The 12,860-nt window shown below is 42.1% G+C and overlaps 42 pseudogenes; all 42 read left to right on the top strand.

The window, feature by feature from the left end:
• Positions 1-40: 40 nt before the first annotated feature.
• On the top strand, positions 41-159 carry LOC134597270 (5S ribosomal RNA; annotated as a pseudogene).
• Positions 160-384: 225 nt separating this feature from the next.
• Positions 385-503, top strand: LOC134597898 (5S ribosomal RNA; annotated as a pseudogene).
• A 225-nt stretch (positions 504-728) lies between these two features.
• On the top strand, positions 729-847 carry LOC134587974 (5S ribosomal RNA; annotated as a pseudogene).
• Positions 848-980: 133 nt separating this feature from the next.
• On the top strand, positions 981-1,099 carry LOC134597934 (5S ribosomal RNA; annotated as a pseudogene).
• Positions 1,100-1,233: 134 nt separating this feature from the next.
• Positions 1,234-1,352, top strand: LOC134589208 (5S ribosomal RNA; annotated as a pseudogene).
• Positions 1,353-1,486: 134 nt separating this feature from the next.
• LOC134596334 (5S ribosomal RNA) lies at positions 1,487-1,605 on the top strand (annotated as a pseudogene).
• Positions 1,606-1,739: 134 nt separating this feature from the next.
• Positions 1,740-1,858, top strand: LOC134589088 (5S ribosomal RNA; annotated as a pseudogene).
• A 134-nt stretch (positions 1,859-1,992) lies between these two features.
• LOC134594115 (5S ribosomal RNA) lies at positions 1,993-2,111 on the top strand (annotated as a pseudogene).
• Positions 2,112-2,245: 134 nt separating this feature from the next.
• On the top strand, positions 2,246-2,364 carry LOC134596977 (5S ribosomal RNA; annotated as a pseudogene).
• Positions 2,365-2,589: 225 nt separating this feature from the next.
• Positions 2,590-2,708, top strand: LOC134594023 (5S ribosomal RNA; annotated as a pseudogene).
• A 377-nt stretch (positions 2,709-3,085) lies between these two features.
• On the top strand, positions 3,086-3,204 carry LOC134596976 (5S ribosomal RNA; annotated as a pseudogene).
• Positions 3,205-3,339: 135 nt separating this feature from the next.
• Positions 3,340-3,458, top strand: LOC134595231 (5S ribosomal RNA; annotated as a pseudogene).
• A 225-nt stretch (positions 3,459-3,683) lies between these two features.
• Positions 3,684-3,802, top strand: LOC134588427 (5S ribosomal RNA; annotated as a pseudogene).
• A 224-nt stretch (positions 3,803-4,026) lies between these two features.
• Positions 4,027-4,145, top strand: LOC134594992 (5S ribosomal RNA; annotated as a pseudogene).
• A 135-nt stretch (positions 4,146-4,280) lies between these two features.
• LOC134587819 (5S ribosomal RNA) lies at positions 4,281-4,399 on the top strand (annotated as a pseudogene).
• A 134-nt stretch (positions 4,400-4,533) lies between these two features.
• Positions 4,534-4,652, top strand: LOC134594113 (5S ribosomal RNA; annotated as a pseudogene).
• A 225-nt stretch (positions 4,653-4,877) lies between these two features.
• Positions 4,878-4,996, top strand: LOC134594112 (5S ribosomal RNA; annotated as a pseudogene).
• Positions 4,997-5,130: 134 nt separating this feature from the next.
• On the top strand, positions 5,131-5,249 carry LOC134588781 (5S ribosomal RNA; annotated as a pseudogene).
• A 134-nt stretch (positions 5,250-5,383) lies between these two features.
• LOC134596771 (5S ribosomal RNA) lies at positions 5,384-5,502 on the top strand (annotated as a pseudogene).
• Positions 5,503-5,636: 134 nt separating this feature from the next.
• On the top strand, positions 5,637-5,755 carry LOC134597382 (5S ribosomal RNA; annotated as a pseudogene).
• Positions 5,756-5,889: 134 nt separating this feature from the next.
• LOC134594111 (5S ribosomal RNA) lies at positions 5,890-6,008 on the top strand (annotated as a pseudogene).
• Positions 6,009-6,476: 468 nt separating this feature from the next.
• On the top strand, positions 6,477-6,595 carry LOC134594110 (5S ribosomal RNA; annotated as a pseudogene).
• A 378-nt stretch (positions 6,596-6,973) lies between these two features.
• LOC134597930 (5S ribosomal RNA) lies at positions 6,974-7,092 on the top strand (annotated as a pseudogene).
• Positions 7,093-7,226: 134 nt separating this feature from the next.
• LOC134594109 (5S ribosomal RNA) lies at positions 7,227-7,345 on the top strand (annotated as a pseudogene).
• Positions 7,346-7,479: 134 nt separating this feature from the next.
• Positions 7,480-7,598, top strand: LOC134597503 (5S ribosomal RNA; annotated as a pseudogene).
• Positions 7,599-7,732: 134 nt separating this feature from the next.
• On the top strand, positions 7,733-7,851 carry LOC134595752 (5S ribosomal RNA; annotated as a pseudogene).
• Positions 7,852-7,985: 134 nt separating this feature from the next.
• On the top strand, positions 7,986-8,104 carry LOC134594108 (5S ribosomal RNA; annotated as a pseudogene).
• A 225-nt stretch (positions 8,105-8,329) lies between these two features.
• On the top strand, positions 8,330-8,448 carry LOC134588977 (5S ribosomal RNA; annotated as a pseudogene).
• A 134-nt stretch (positions 8,449-8,582) lies between these two features.
• Positions 8,583-8,701, top strand: LOC134597752 (5S ribosomal RNA; annotated as a pseudogene).
• Positions 8,702-8,835: 134 nt separating this feature from the next.
• Positions 8,836-8,954, top strand: LOC134594107 (5S ribosomal RNA; annotated as a pseudogene).
• A 721-nt stretch (positions 8,955-9,675) lies between these two features.
• Positions 9,676-9,794, top strand: LOC134596462 (5S ribosomal RNA; annotated as a pseudogene).
• Positions 9,795-9,928: 134 nt separating this feature from the next.
• Positions 9,929-10,047, top strand: LOC134597596 (5S ribosomal RNA; annotated as a pseudogene).
• Positions 10,048-10,181: 134 nt separating this feature from the next.
• LOC134596283 (5S ribosomal RNA) lies at positions 10,182-10,300 on the top strand (annotated as a pseudogene).
• Positions 10,301-10,435: 135 nt separating this feature from the next.
• LOC134594912 (5S ribosomal RNA) lies at positions 10,436-10,554 on the top strand (annotated as a pseudogene).
• A 134-nt stretch (positions 10,555-10,688) lies between these two features.
• Positions 10,689-10,807, top strand: LOC134594105 (5S ribosomal RNA; annotated as a pseudogene).
• A 134-nt stretch (positions 10,808-10,941) lies between these two features.
• Positions 10,942-11,060, top strand: LOC134594104 (5S ribosomal RNA; annotated as a pseudogene).
• A 225-nt stretch (positions 11,061-11,285) lies between these two features.
• LOC134588976 (5S ribosomal RNA) lies at positions 11,286-11,404 on the top strand (annotated as a pseudogene).
• A 134-nt stretch (positions 11,405-11,538) lies between these two features.
• Positions 11,539-11,657, top strand: LOC134597751 (5S ribosomal RNA; annotated as a pseudogene).
• A 134-nt stretch (positions 11,658-11,791) lies between these two features.
• Positions 11,792-11,910, top strand: LOC134587963 (5S ribosomal RNA; annotated as a pseudogene).
• A 134-nt stretch (positions 11,911-12,044) lies between these two features.
• Positions 12,045-12,153, top strand: LOC134589314 (5S ribosomal RNA; annotated as a pseudogene).
• Positions 12,154-12,378: 225 nt separating this feature from the next.
• On the top strand, positions 12,379-12,497 carry LOC134588974 (5S ribosomal RNA; annotated as a pseudogene).
• Positions 12,498-12,631: 134 nt separating this feature from the next.
• LOC134594103 (5S ribosomal RNA) lies at positions 12,632-12,750 on the top strand (annotated as a pseudogene).
• Positions 12,751-12,860: the final 110 nt, after the last annotated feature.

The raw sequence follows: 12,860 nt of genomic DNA, 5'->3' as shown, positions 1-12,860 counted from the left end.
TATTCTACCAACATTAGCGAGAACGCATTCTCTTAATTTCACTTAAGGCCATACCAGTCTGAAAATGCCTGATCTCGTCAGATCTCGGAAGCCATCCAGACTCGGGCCTGGTTAGTACTTGTATGGGAGACCAACTAGGAACCTCAGGTGCCGTAAGCTTTTGTTTATTTCTTTTTTGCATTATGATGTCATAATCAGACCACTTTTTTCCCTATGGGAGACCAACTAGGAACCTCAGGTGCCGTAAGCTTTTGTTTATTTCTTTTTTGCATTATGATGTCATAATCAGACCACTTTTTTCCCTATCCAGAAGCGTCTTGTCTTTTGTCGCAACCAGAGTTTGATATTCTACCAACATTAGCGAGAACGTATTCTCTTAATTTCACTTAAGGCCATACCAGTCTGAAAATGCCTGATCTCGTCAGACCTCGGAAGCCATCCAGACTCGGGCCTGGTTAGTACTTGTATGGGAGACCAACTAGGAACCTCAGGTGCCGTAAGCTTTTGTTTATTTCTTTTTTGCATTATGATGTCATAATCAGACCACTTTTTTCCCTATGGGAGACCAACTAGGAACCTCAGGTGCCGTAAGCTTTTGTTTCTTTCTTTTTTGCATTATGATGTCATAATCAGACCACTTTTTTCCCTATCCAGAAGCGTCTTGTCTTTTGTCGCAACCAGAGTTTGATATTCTACCAACATTAGCCAGATCGCATTCTCTTAATTTCACTTACGGCCATACCAGTCTGAAAATGCCTGATCTCGTCAGATCTCGGAAGCCATCCAGACTTGGGCCTGGTTAGTACTTGTATGGGAGACCAACTAGGAACCTCAGGTGCCGTAAGCTTTTGTTTATTTCTTTTTTGCATTATGATGTCATAATCAGACCACTTTTTTCCCTATCCAGAAGCGTCTTGTCTTTTTCGCAACCAGAGTTTGATATTCTACCAACATTAGCGAGATCGCATTCTCTTAATTTCCCTTACGGCCATACCAGTCTGAAAATGCCTGAGCTCGTCAGATCTCTGAAGCCATCCAGACTCGGGCCTGGTTAGTACTTGTATGGGAGACCAACTAGGAACCTCAGGTGCCGTAAGCTTTTGTTTATTTCTTTTTTGCATTATGATGTCATAATCAGACCACTTTTTTCCCTATCCAGAAGCGTCTTGTCTTTTGTCGCAACCAGAGTTTGATATTCTACCAACATTAGCGAGATCGCATTCTCTTAATTTCACTTACGGCTATACCAGTCTGAAAATGCCTGATCTTGTCAGATCTCGGAAGCCATCCAGACTCGGGGCTGGTTAGTATTTGTATGGGAGACCAACTAGGAACCTCAGGTGCCGTAAGCTTTTGTTTATTTCTTTTTTGCATTATGATGTCATAATCAGACCACTTTTTTCCCTATCCAGAAGCGTCTTGTCTTTTGTCGCAACCAGAGTTTGATATTCTACCAACATTAGCAAGATCGCATTCTCTTAATTTCACTTACGGCCATACCAGTCTGAAAATGCCTGATCTCGTCAGATCTCGGAAGCCATCCAGACTCGGGCCTGGTTAGTACATGTATGGGAGACCAACTAGGAACCTCAGGTGCCGTAAGCTTTTGTTTATTTCTTTTTTGCATTATGATGTCATAATCAGACCACTTTTTTCCCTATCCAGAAGCGTCTTGTCTTTTGTCGCAACCAGAGTTTGATATTCTACCAACATTAGCGAGATCGCATTCTCTTAATTTCACTTATGGCCATACCAGTCTGAAAATGCCTGATCTCGTCAGATCTCGGAAGCCATCGAGACACGGGCCTGGTTAGTACTTGTATGGGAGAACAACTAGGAACCTCAGGTGCCGTAAGCTTTTGTTTATTTCTTTTTTGCATTATGATGTCATAATCAGACCACTTTTTTCCCTATCCAGAAGCGTCTTGTCTTTTGTCGCAACCAGAGTTTGATATTCTACCAACATTAGCGAGATCGCATTCTCTTAATTACACTTACGGCCATACCAGTCTGAAAATGCCTGATCTCGTCAGATCTCGGAAGCCATCCAGACTCGGGCCTGGTTAGTACTTGTATGGGAGACCAACTAGGAACCTCAGGTGCCGTAAGCTTTTGTTTATTTCTTTTTTGCATTATGATGTCATAATCAGACCACTTTTTTCCCTATCCAGAAGCATCTTGTCTTTTGTCGCAACCAGAGTTTGATATTCTACCAACATTAACGAGATCGCATTCCCTTAATTTCACTTACGGCCATACCAGTCTGAAAATGCCTGATCTCGTCAGATCTCGGAAGCCATCCAGACTTGGGACTGGTTAGTACTTGTATGGGAGACCAACTAGGAACCTCAGATGCCGTAAGCTTTTGTTTATTTCTTTTTTGCATTATGATGTCATAATCAGACCACTTTTTTCCCTATGGGAGACCAACTAGGAACCTCAGGTGCCGTAATCTCTTGTTTATTTCTTTTTTGCATTATGATGTCATAATCAGACCACTTTTTTCCCTATCCAGAAGCGTCTTGTCTTTTGTCGCAACCAGAGTTTGATATTCTACCAACATTAGCGAGATCGCATTCTCTTAATTTCACTTACGGCCATACCAGTCTGAAAATGCCTGATCTCGTCAGATCTCGGAAGCTATCCAGACTCGGGCCTGGTTAGTACTTGTATGGGAGACCAACTAGGAACCTCAGGTGCCGTAAGCTTTTGTTTATTTCTTTTTTGCATTATGATGTCATAATCAGACCACTTTTTTCCCTATCCAGAAGCGTCTTGTCTTTTGTCGCAACCAGAGTTTGATATTCTACCAACATTAGCGAGATTGCATTCTCTTAATTTCACTTATGGCCATACCAGTCTGAAAATGCCAGATCTCGGAAGCCATCCAGATACGGGCCTGGTTAGTACTTGTATGGGAGACCAACTAGGAACCTCAGGTGCCGTAAGCTTTTGTTTATTTCTTTTTTGCATTATGATGTCATAATCAGACCACTTTTTTCCCTATCCAGAAGCGAAATGTATTTTGTCGCAACCAGAGTTTGATATTCTACCAACATTAGCGAGATCGCATTCTCTTAATTTCACTTACGGCCATACCAGTCTGAAAATGCCTGATCTCGTCAGATCTCGGAAGCCATCCAGACTCGGGCCTGGTTAGTACTTGTATGGGAGACCAACTAGGAACCTCATGTGCCGTAAGCTTTTGTTTATTTCTTTTTTGTATTATGATGTCATAATCAGACCACTTTTTTTCCCTATCCAGAAGCATCTTGTCTTTTGTCGCAACCAGAGTTTGATATTCTACCAACATTAACGAGATCGCATTCTCTTAATTTCACTTACGGCCAGACCAGTCTGAAAATGCCTGATCTCGTCAGATCTCGGAAGCCATCCAGACTTGGGCCTGGTTAGTACTTGTATGGGAGACCAACTAGGAACCTCAGGTGCCGTAAGCTTTTGTTTATTTCTTTTTTGCATTATGATGTCATAATCAGACCACTTTTTTCCCTATGGGAGACCAACTAGGAACCTCAGGTGCCGTAAGCTTTTGTTTATTTCTTTTTTGCATTATGATGTCATAATCAGACCACTTTTTTCCCTATCCAGAAGCGTCTTGTCTTTTGTCGCAACCAGAGTTTGATATTCTACCAACATTAGCGAGATCGCATTCTCTTAATTTCACTTACGGCCATACCAGTCTGAAAATGCCTGATCTCGTCATATCTCGGAAGCCATCCAGACTCGGGCCTGGTTAGTACTTGTATGGAAGACCAACTAGGAACCTCAGGTGCCGTAAGCTTTTGTTTATTTCTTTTTTGCATTATGATGTCATAATCAGACCCCTTTTTTCCCTATGGGAGACCAACTAGGAACCTCAGGTGCCGTATGCTTTTGTTTATTTCTTTTTTGCATTATGATGTCATAATCAGACCACTTTTTCCCTATCCAGAAGTGTCTTGTCTTTTGTCGCAACCAGAGTTTGATATTCTACCAACATTAGCGAGATCGCATTCTCTTAATTTCACTTACGGCCATACCAGTCTGAAAATGCCTGATCTCGTCAGATCTCGGAAGCCATCCAGACACGGGCCTGGTTAGTACTTGTATGGGAGACCAACTAGGAACCTCAGGTGCCGTAAGCTTTTGTTTATTTCTTTTTTGCATTATGATGTCATAATCAGACCACTTTTTTCCCTAATCCAGAAGCGTCTTGTCTTTTGTCGCAACCAGAGTTTGATATTCTACCAACATTAGCGAGATCGCATTCTCTTAATTTCACTTACGGCTATACCAGTCTGAAAATGCCTGATCTCGTCAGATCTCGGAAGCCATCCAGACTCGGGGCTGGTTAGTACTTGTATGGGAGACCAACTAGGAACCTCAGGTGCCGTAAGCTTTAGTTTATTTCTTTTTTGCATTATGATGTCATAATCAGACCACTTTTTTCCCTATCCAGAAGCGTCTTGTCTTTTGTCGCAACCAGAGTTTGATATTCTACCAACATTAGCGAGATCGCATTCTCTTATTTTCACTTACGGCCATACCAGTCTGAAAATGCCTGATCTCGTCAGATCTCGGAAGCCATCCAGACTCGGGCCTGGTTAGTACTTGTATGGGAGACCAACTAGGAACCTCAGGTGCCGTAAGCTTTTGTTTATTTCTTTTTTGCATTATGATGTCATAATCAGACCACTTTTTTCCCTATGGGAGACCAACTAGGAACCTCAGGTGCCGTAAGCTTTTGTTTATTTCTTTTTTGCATTATGATGTCATAATCAGACCACTTTTTTCCCTATCCAGAAGCGTCTTGTCTTTTGTCGCAACCAGAGTTTGATATTCTACCAACATTAGCGAGATCGCATTCTCTTAATTTCACTTACGGCCATACCAGTCTGAAAATGCCTGATCTCGTCAGATCTCGGAAGCCATCCAGACTCGGGCCTGGTTAGTACTTGTATGGGAGACCAACTAGGAACCTCAGGTGCCGTAAGCTTTTGTTTATTTCTTTTTTGCATTATGATGTCATAATCAGACCACTTTTTTCCCTATCCAGAAGCATCTTGTCTTTTGGCGCAACCAGAGTTTGATATTCTACCAACATTAACGAGATCGCATTGTCATAATTTCACTTACGGCCATACCAGTCTGAAAATGCCTGATCTCGTCAGATCTCGGAAGCCATCCAGACTCGGGCCTGGTTAGTACTTGTATTTGAGACCAACTAGGAACCTCAGGTGCCGTAAGCTTTTGTTTATTTATTTTTTGCATTATGATGTCATAATCAGACCACTTTTTTCCCTATGCAGAAGCGTCTTGTCTTTTGTCGCAACCAGAGTTTGATATTCTACCAACATTAGCGAGATCGCATTCTCATAATTTCACTTTCGGCCATACCAGTCTGAAAATGCCTGATCTCGTCAGATCTCGGAAGCCATCCAGACTCGGGCCTGCTTAGTACTTGTATGGGAGACCAACTAGGAACCTCAGGTGCCGTAAGCTTTTGTTTATTTATTTTTTGCATTATGATGTCATAATCAGACCACTTTTTTCCCTATGCAGAAGCGTCTTGTCTTTTGTCGCAACCAGAGTTTGATATTCTACCAACATTAGCGAGATCGCATTCTCTTAATTTCACTTACGGCCATACCAGTCTGAAAATGCCTGATCTCGTCAGATCTCGGAAGCCATCCAGACTCGGGCCTGGTTAGTACTTGTATGGGAGACCAACTAGGACCCTCAGGTGCCGTAAGCTTTTGTTTATTTCTTTTTTGCATTATGATGTCATAATCAGACCACTTTTTTCCCTATCCAGAAGCGTCTTGTCTTTTGTCGCAACCAGAGTTTGATATTCTACCAACATTAGCGAGATCGCATTCTCTTAATTTCACTTACGGCCATACCAGTCTGAAAATGCCTGATCTCGTCAGATCTCGGAAGCCATCCAGACTCGGGCCTGGTTAGTACTTGTATGGGAGACCAACTAGGAACCTCAGGTGCCGTAAGCTTTAGTTTATTTCTTTTTTGCATTATGATGTCATAATCAGACCATATGGGAGACCAACTAGGAACCTCAGGTGCCGTAAGCTTTTGTTTATTTCTTTTTTGCATTATGATGTCATAATCAGACCACTTTTTTCCCTATCCAGAAGCGTCTTGTCTTTTGTCGCAACCAGAGTTTGATATTCTACCAACATTAGCGAGATCGCATTCTCTTAATTTCCCTTACGGCCATACCAGTCTGAAAATGCCTGATCTCGTCAGATCTCGGAAGCCATCCAGACTCGGGCCTGGTTAGTACTTGTATTTGAGACCAACTAGGAACCTCATGTGTCGTAAGCTTTTGTTTATTTATTTTTTGCATTATGATGTCATAATCAGACCACTTTTTTCCCTATGCAGAAGCGTCTTGTCTTTTGTCGCAACCAGAGTTTGATATTCTACCAACATTAGCGAGATCGCATTCTCTTAATTTCACTTACGGCCATACCAGTCTGAAAATGCCTGATCTCGTCAGATCTCGGAAGCCATCCAGACTCGGGCCTGGTTAGTACTTGTATGGGAGACCAACTAGGAACCTCAGGTGCCGTAAGCTTTTGTTTATTTCTTTTTTGCATTATGATGTCATAATCAGACCACTTTTTTTCCCTATCCAGAAGCGTCTTGTCTTTTGTCGCAACCAGAGTTTGATATTCTACCAACATTAGCGAGATCGCATTCTCTTAATTTCACTTACGGCCATACCAGTCTGAAAATGCCAGATTTCGGAAGCCATCCAGACTCGGGCCTGGTTAGTACTTGAATGGGAGACCAACTAGGAACCTCAGGTGCCGTAAGCTTTTGTTTATTTCTTTTTTGCATTATGATGTCATAATCAGACCACTTTTTTCCCTATCCAGAAGCGTCTTGTCTTTTGTCGCAACCAGAGTTTGATATTCTACCAACATTAGCGAGATCGCATTCTCTTAATTTCACTTACGGCCATACCAGTCTGAAAATGCCTGATCTCGTCAGATTTCGGAAGCCATCCAGACTCGGGTCTGGTTAGTACTTGTATGGGAGACCAACTAGGAACCTCAGGTGCCGTAAGCTTTTGTTTATTTCTTTTTTGCATTATGATGTCATAATCAGACCACTTTTTTCCCTATCCAGAAGCATCTTGTCTTTTGTCGCAACCAGAGTTTGATATTCTACCAACATTAGCGAGATCGCATTCTCTTAATTTCACTTACGGCCATACCAGTCTGAAAATGCCTGATCTCGTCAGATCTCGGAAGCCATCCAGACTCGGGCCTGGTTAGTACTTGTATGGGAGACCAACTAGGAACCTCAGGTGCCGTAAGCTTTTGTTTATTTCTTTTTTGCATTATGATGTCATATTTAGACCACTTTTTTCCCTATCCAGAAGCGTCTTGTCTTTTGTCGCAACCAGAGTTTGATATTCTACCAACATTAGCGAGATCACATTCTCTTAATTTCACTTATGGCCATACCAGTCTGAAAATGCCTGATCTCGTCAGATCTCGGAAGCCATCCAGACTCAGGCCTGGTTAGTACTTGTATGGGAGACCAACTAGGAACCTCAGGTGCCGTAAGCTTTTGTTTATTTCTTTTTTGCATTATGATGTCATAATCAGACCACTTTTTTCCCTATCCAGAAGCGTCTTGTCTTTTGTCGCAACCAGAGTTTGATATTCTACCAACATTAGCGAGATCGCATTCTCTTAATTTCCATTACGGCCATACCAGTCTGAAAATGCCTGATCTCGTCAGATCTCGGAAGCCATCCAGACTTGGGCCTGGTTAGTACTTGTATGGGAGACCAACTAGGAACCTCAGGTGCCGTAAGCTTTTGTTTATTTCTTTTTTGCATTATGATGTCATAATGAGACCACTTTTTTCCCTATCCAGAAGCGTCTTGTCTTTTGTCGCAACCAGAGTTTGATATTCTACCAACATTAGCGAGATCGCATTCTCTTAATTTCACTTACGGCCATACCAGTCTGAAAATGCCTGATCTCGTCAGATCTCGGAAGCCATCCAGACTCGGGCCTGGTTAGTACTTGTATGGGAGACCAACTAGGAACCTCAGGTGCCGTAAGCTTTAGTTTATTTCTTTTTTGCATTATGATGTCATAATCAGACCACTTTTTTCCCTATGGGAGACCAACTAGGAACCTCAGGTGCCGTAAGCTTTTGTTTATTTCTTTTTTGCATTATGATGTCATAATCAGACCACTTTTTTCCCTATCCAGAAGCGTCTTGTCTTTTGTCGCAACCAGAGTTTGATATTCTACCAACATTAGCGAGATCGCATTCTCTTAATTTCCCTTACGGCCATACCAGTCTGAAAATGCCTGATCTCGTCAGATCTCGGAAGCCATCCAGACTCGGGCCTGGTTAGTACTTGTATTTGAGACCAACTAGGAACCTCAGGTGCCGTAAGCTTTTGTTTATTTATTTTTTGCATTATGATGTCATAATCAGACCACTTTTTTCCCTATCCAGAAGCGTCTTGTCTTTTGTCGCAACCAGAGTTTGATATTCTACCAACATTAGCGAGATCGCATTCTCTTAATTTCACTTACGGCCATACCAGTCTGAAAATGCCTGATCTTGTCAGATTTCGGAAGCCATCCAGACTCGGGCCTGGTTAGTACTTGAATGGGAGACCAACTAGGAACCTCAGGTGCCGTAAGCTTTTGTTTATTTCTTTTTTGCATTATGATGTCATAATCAGACCACTTTTTTCCCTATCCAGAAGCGTCTTGTCTTTTGTCGCAACCAGAGTTTGATATTCTACCAACATTAGCGAGATCGCATTCTCTTAATTTCACTTACGGCCATACCAGTCTGAAAATGCCTGATCTCGTCAGATCTCGGAAGCCATCCAGACTCGGGCCTGGTTAGTACTTGTATGGGAGACCAACTAGGAACCTCAGGTGCCGTAAGCTTTTGTTTATTTCTTTTTTGCATTATGATGTCATAATGAGACCACTTTTTTCCCTATCCAGAAGCGTCTTGTCTTTTGTTGCAACCAGAGTTTGATATTCTACCAACATTAGCGAGATCGCATTCTCTTAATTTCACTTACGGCTATACCAGTCTGAAAATGCCTGATCTCGGAAGCCATCCAGACTCGGGCCTGGTTAGTACTTGTATGGGAGACCAACTAGGAACCTCAGGTGCCGTAAGCTTTAGTTTATTTCTTTTTTGCATTATGATGTCATAATCAGACCACTTTTTTCCCTATGGGAGACCAACTAGGAACCTCAGGTGCCGTAAGCTTTTGTTTATTTCTTTTTTGCATTATGATGTCATAATCAGACCACTTTTTTCCCTATCCAGAAGCGTCTTGTCTTTTGTCGCAACCAGAGTTTGATATTCTACCAACATTAGCGAGATCGCATTCTCTTAATTTCCCTTACGGCCATACCAGTCTGAAAATGCCTGATTTCGTCAGATCTCGGAAGCCATCCAGACTCGGGCCTGGTTAGTATTTGTATTTGAGACCAACTAGGAACCTCAGGTGCCGTAAGCTTTTGTTTATTTCTTTTTTGCATTATGATGTCATAATCAGACCACTTTTTTCCCTATCCAGAAGCGTCTTGTCTTTTGTCGCAACCAGAGTTTGATATTCTACCAACATTAGCGAGATCGCATTCTCTTAATTTCACTTACGGCCATACCAGTCTGAAAATGCCTGATCTTGTCAGATCTCGGAAGCCATCCAGACTCGGGCCTGGTTAGTACTTGTATGGGAGACCAACTAGGAACCTCAGGTGCCGTAAGCTTTTGTTTATTTCTTTTTTGCATTATGATGTCATAATCAGACCACTTTTTTCCCTATCCAGAAGCGTCTTGTCTTTTGTCGCAACCAGAGTTTGATATTCTACCAACATTAGCGAGATCGCATTCTCTTAATTTCACTTACGGCCATACCAGTCTGAAAATGCCTGATCTCGTCAGATTTCGGAAGCCATCCAGACTCGGGTCTGGTTAGTACTTGTATGGGAGACCAACTAGGAATCTCAGGTGCCGTAAGCTTTTGTTTATTTCTTTTTTGCATTATGATGTCATAATCAGACCACTTTTTTCCCTATCCAGAAGCATCTTGTCTTTTGTCGCAACCAGAGTTTGATATTCTACCAACATTAGCGAGATCGCATTCTCTTAATTTCACTTACGGCCATACCAGTCTGAAAATGCCTGATCTGGTCAGATCTCGGAAGCCATCCAGACTTGGGCCTGGTTAGTACTTGTATGGGAGACCAACTAGGAACCTCAGGTGCCGTAAGCTTTTGTTTATTTCTTTTTTGCATTATGATGTCATAATCAGACCACTTTTTTTCCCTATCCAGAAGCGTCTTGTCTTTTGTCGCAACCAGAGTTTGATATTCTACCAACATTAGCGAGATCACATTCTCTTAATTTCACTTATGGCCATACCAGTCTGAAAATGCCTGATCTCGTCAGATCTCGGAAGCCATCCAGACTCGGGCCTGGTTAGTACTTGTATGGGAGACCAACTAGGAACCTCAGGTGCCGTAAGCTTTTGTTTATTTCTTTTTTGCATTATGATGTCATAATCAGACCACTTTTTTCCCTATCCAGAAGCGTCTTGTCTTTTGTCGCAACCAGAGTTTGATATTCTACCAACATTAGCGAGATCGCATTCTCTTAATTTCACTTACGGCCATACCAGTCTGAAAATGCCTGATCTCGTCAGATCTCGGAAGCCATCCAGACTCGGGCCTGGTTAGTACTTGTATGGGAGACCAACTAGGAACCTCAGGTGCCGTAAGCTTTTGTTTATTTCTTTTTTGCATTATGATGTCATAATGAGACCACTTTTTTCCCTATCCAGAAGCGTCTTGTCTTTTGTCGCAACCAGAGTTTGATATTCTACCAACATTAGCGAGATCGCATTCTATTAATTACACTTACGGCCATACCAGTCTGAAAATGCCTGATCTCGTCAGATCTCGGAAGCCATCCAGACTCGGGCCTGGTTAGTACTTGTATGGGAGACCAACTAGGAACCTCAGGTGCCGTAAGCTTTAGTTTATTTCTTTTTTGCATTATGATGTCATAATCAGACCACTTTTTTCCCTATGGGAGACCAACTAGGAACCTCAGGTGCCGTAAGCTTTTGTTTATTTCTTTTTTGCATTATGATGTCATAATCAGACCACTTTTTTCCCTATCCAGAAGCGTCTTGTCTTTTGTCGCAACCAGAGTTTGATATTCTACCAACATTAGCGAGATCGCATTCTCTTAATTTCCCTTACGGCCATACCAGTCTGAAAATGCCTGATCTCGTCAGATCTCGGAAGCCATCCAGACTCGGGCCTGGTTAGTACTTGTATTTGAGACCAACTAGGAACCTCAGGTGCCGTAAGCTTTTGTTTATTTATTTTTTGCATTATGATGTCATAATCAGACCACTTTTTTCCCTATGCAGAAGCGTCTTGTCTTTTGTCGCAACCAGAGTTTGATATTCTACCAACATTAGCGAGATCGCATTCTCTTAATTTCACTTACGGCCATACCAGTCTGAAAATGCCTGATCTTGTCAGATTTCGGAAGCCATCCAGACTCGGGCCTGGTTAGTACTTGAATGGGAGACCAACTAGGAACCTCAGGTGCCGTAAGCTTTTGTTTATTTCTTTTTTGCATTATGATGTCATAATCAGACCACTTTTTTCCCTATCCAGAAGCGTCTTGTCTTTTGTCGCAACCAGAGTTTGATATTCTACCAACATTAGCGAGATCGCATTCTCTTAATTTCACTTACGGCCATACCAGTCTGAAAATGCCTGATCTCGTCAGATCTCGGAAGCCATCCAGACTTGGGCCTGGTTAGTACTTGTATGGGAGACCAACTAGGAACCTCAGGTGCCGTAAGCTTTTGTTTATTTCTTTTTTGCATTATGATGTCATAATGAGACCACTTTTTTCCCTATCCAGAAGCGTCTTGTCTTTTGTCGCAACCAGAGTTTGATATTCTACCAACATTAGCGAGATCGCATTCTCTTAATTTCACTTACGGCCATACCAGTCTGAAAATGCCTGATCTCGGAAGCCATCCAGACTCGGGCCTGGTTAGTACTTGTATGGGAGACCAACTAGGAACCTCAGGTGCCGTAAGCTTTAGTTTATTTCTTTTTTGCATTATGATGTCATAATCAGACCACTTTTTTCCCTATGGGAGACAAACTAGGAACCTCAGGTGCCGTAAGCTTTTGTTTATTTCTTTTTTGCATTATGATGTCATAATCAGACCACTTTTTTCCCTATCCAGAAGCGTCTTGTCTTTTGTCGCAACCAGAGTTTGATATTCTACCAACATTAGCGAGATCGCATTCTCTTAATTTCCCTTACGGCCATACCAGTCTGAAAATGCCTGATCTCGTCAGATCTCGGAAGCCATCCAGACTCGGGCCTGGTTAGTACTTGTATTTGAGACCAACTAGGAACCTCAGGTGCCGTAAGCTTTTGTTTATTTATTTTTTGCATTATGATGTCATAATCAGACCACTTTTTTCCCTATGCAGAAGCGTCTTGTCTTTTGTCGCAACCAGAGTTTGATATTCTACCAACATTAGCGAGATCGCATTCTCTTAATTTCACTTACGGCCATACCAGTCTGAAAATGCCTGATCTCGTCAGATCTCGGAAGCCATCCAGACTCGGGCCTGGTTAGTACTTGTATGGGAGACCAACTAGGAACCTCAGGTGCCGTAAGCTTTTGTTTATTTCTTTTTTGCATTATGATGTCATAATCAGACCACTTTTTTCCCTATCCAGAAGCGTCTTGTCTTTTGTCGCAACCAGAGTTTGATATTCTACCAACATTA

Source organism: Pelobates fuscus, chromosome 2, assembly GCF_036172605.1.
Source record: "Pelobates fuscus isolate aPelFus1 chromosome 2, aPelFus1.pri, whole genome shotgun sequence".
Classification (NCBI taxonomy): domain Eukaryota; kingdom Metazoa; phylum Chordata; class Amphibia; order Anura; family Pelobatidae; genus Pelobates; species Pelobates fuscus.
Note: the sequence above shows the minus strand (reverse complement) of the source record. Positions and strands in the feature narration are given on the sequence as shown.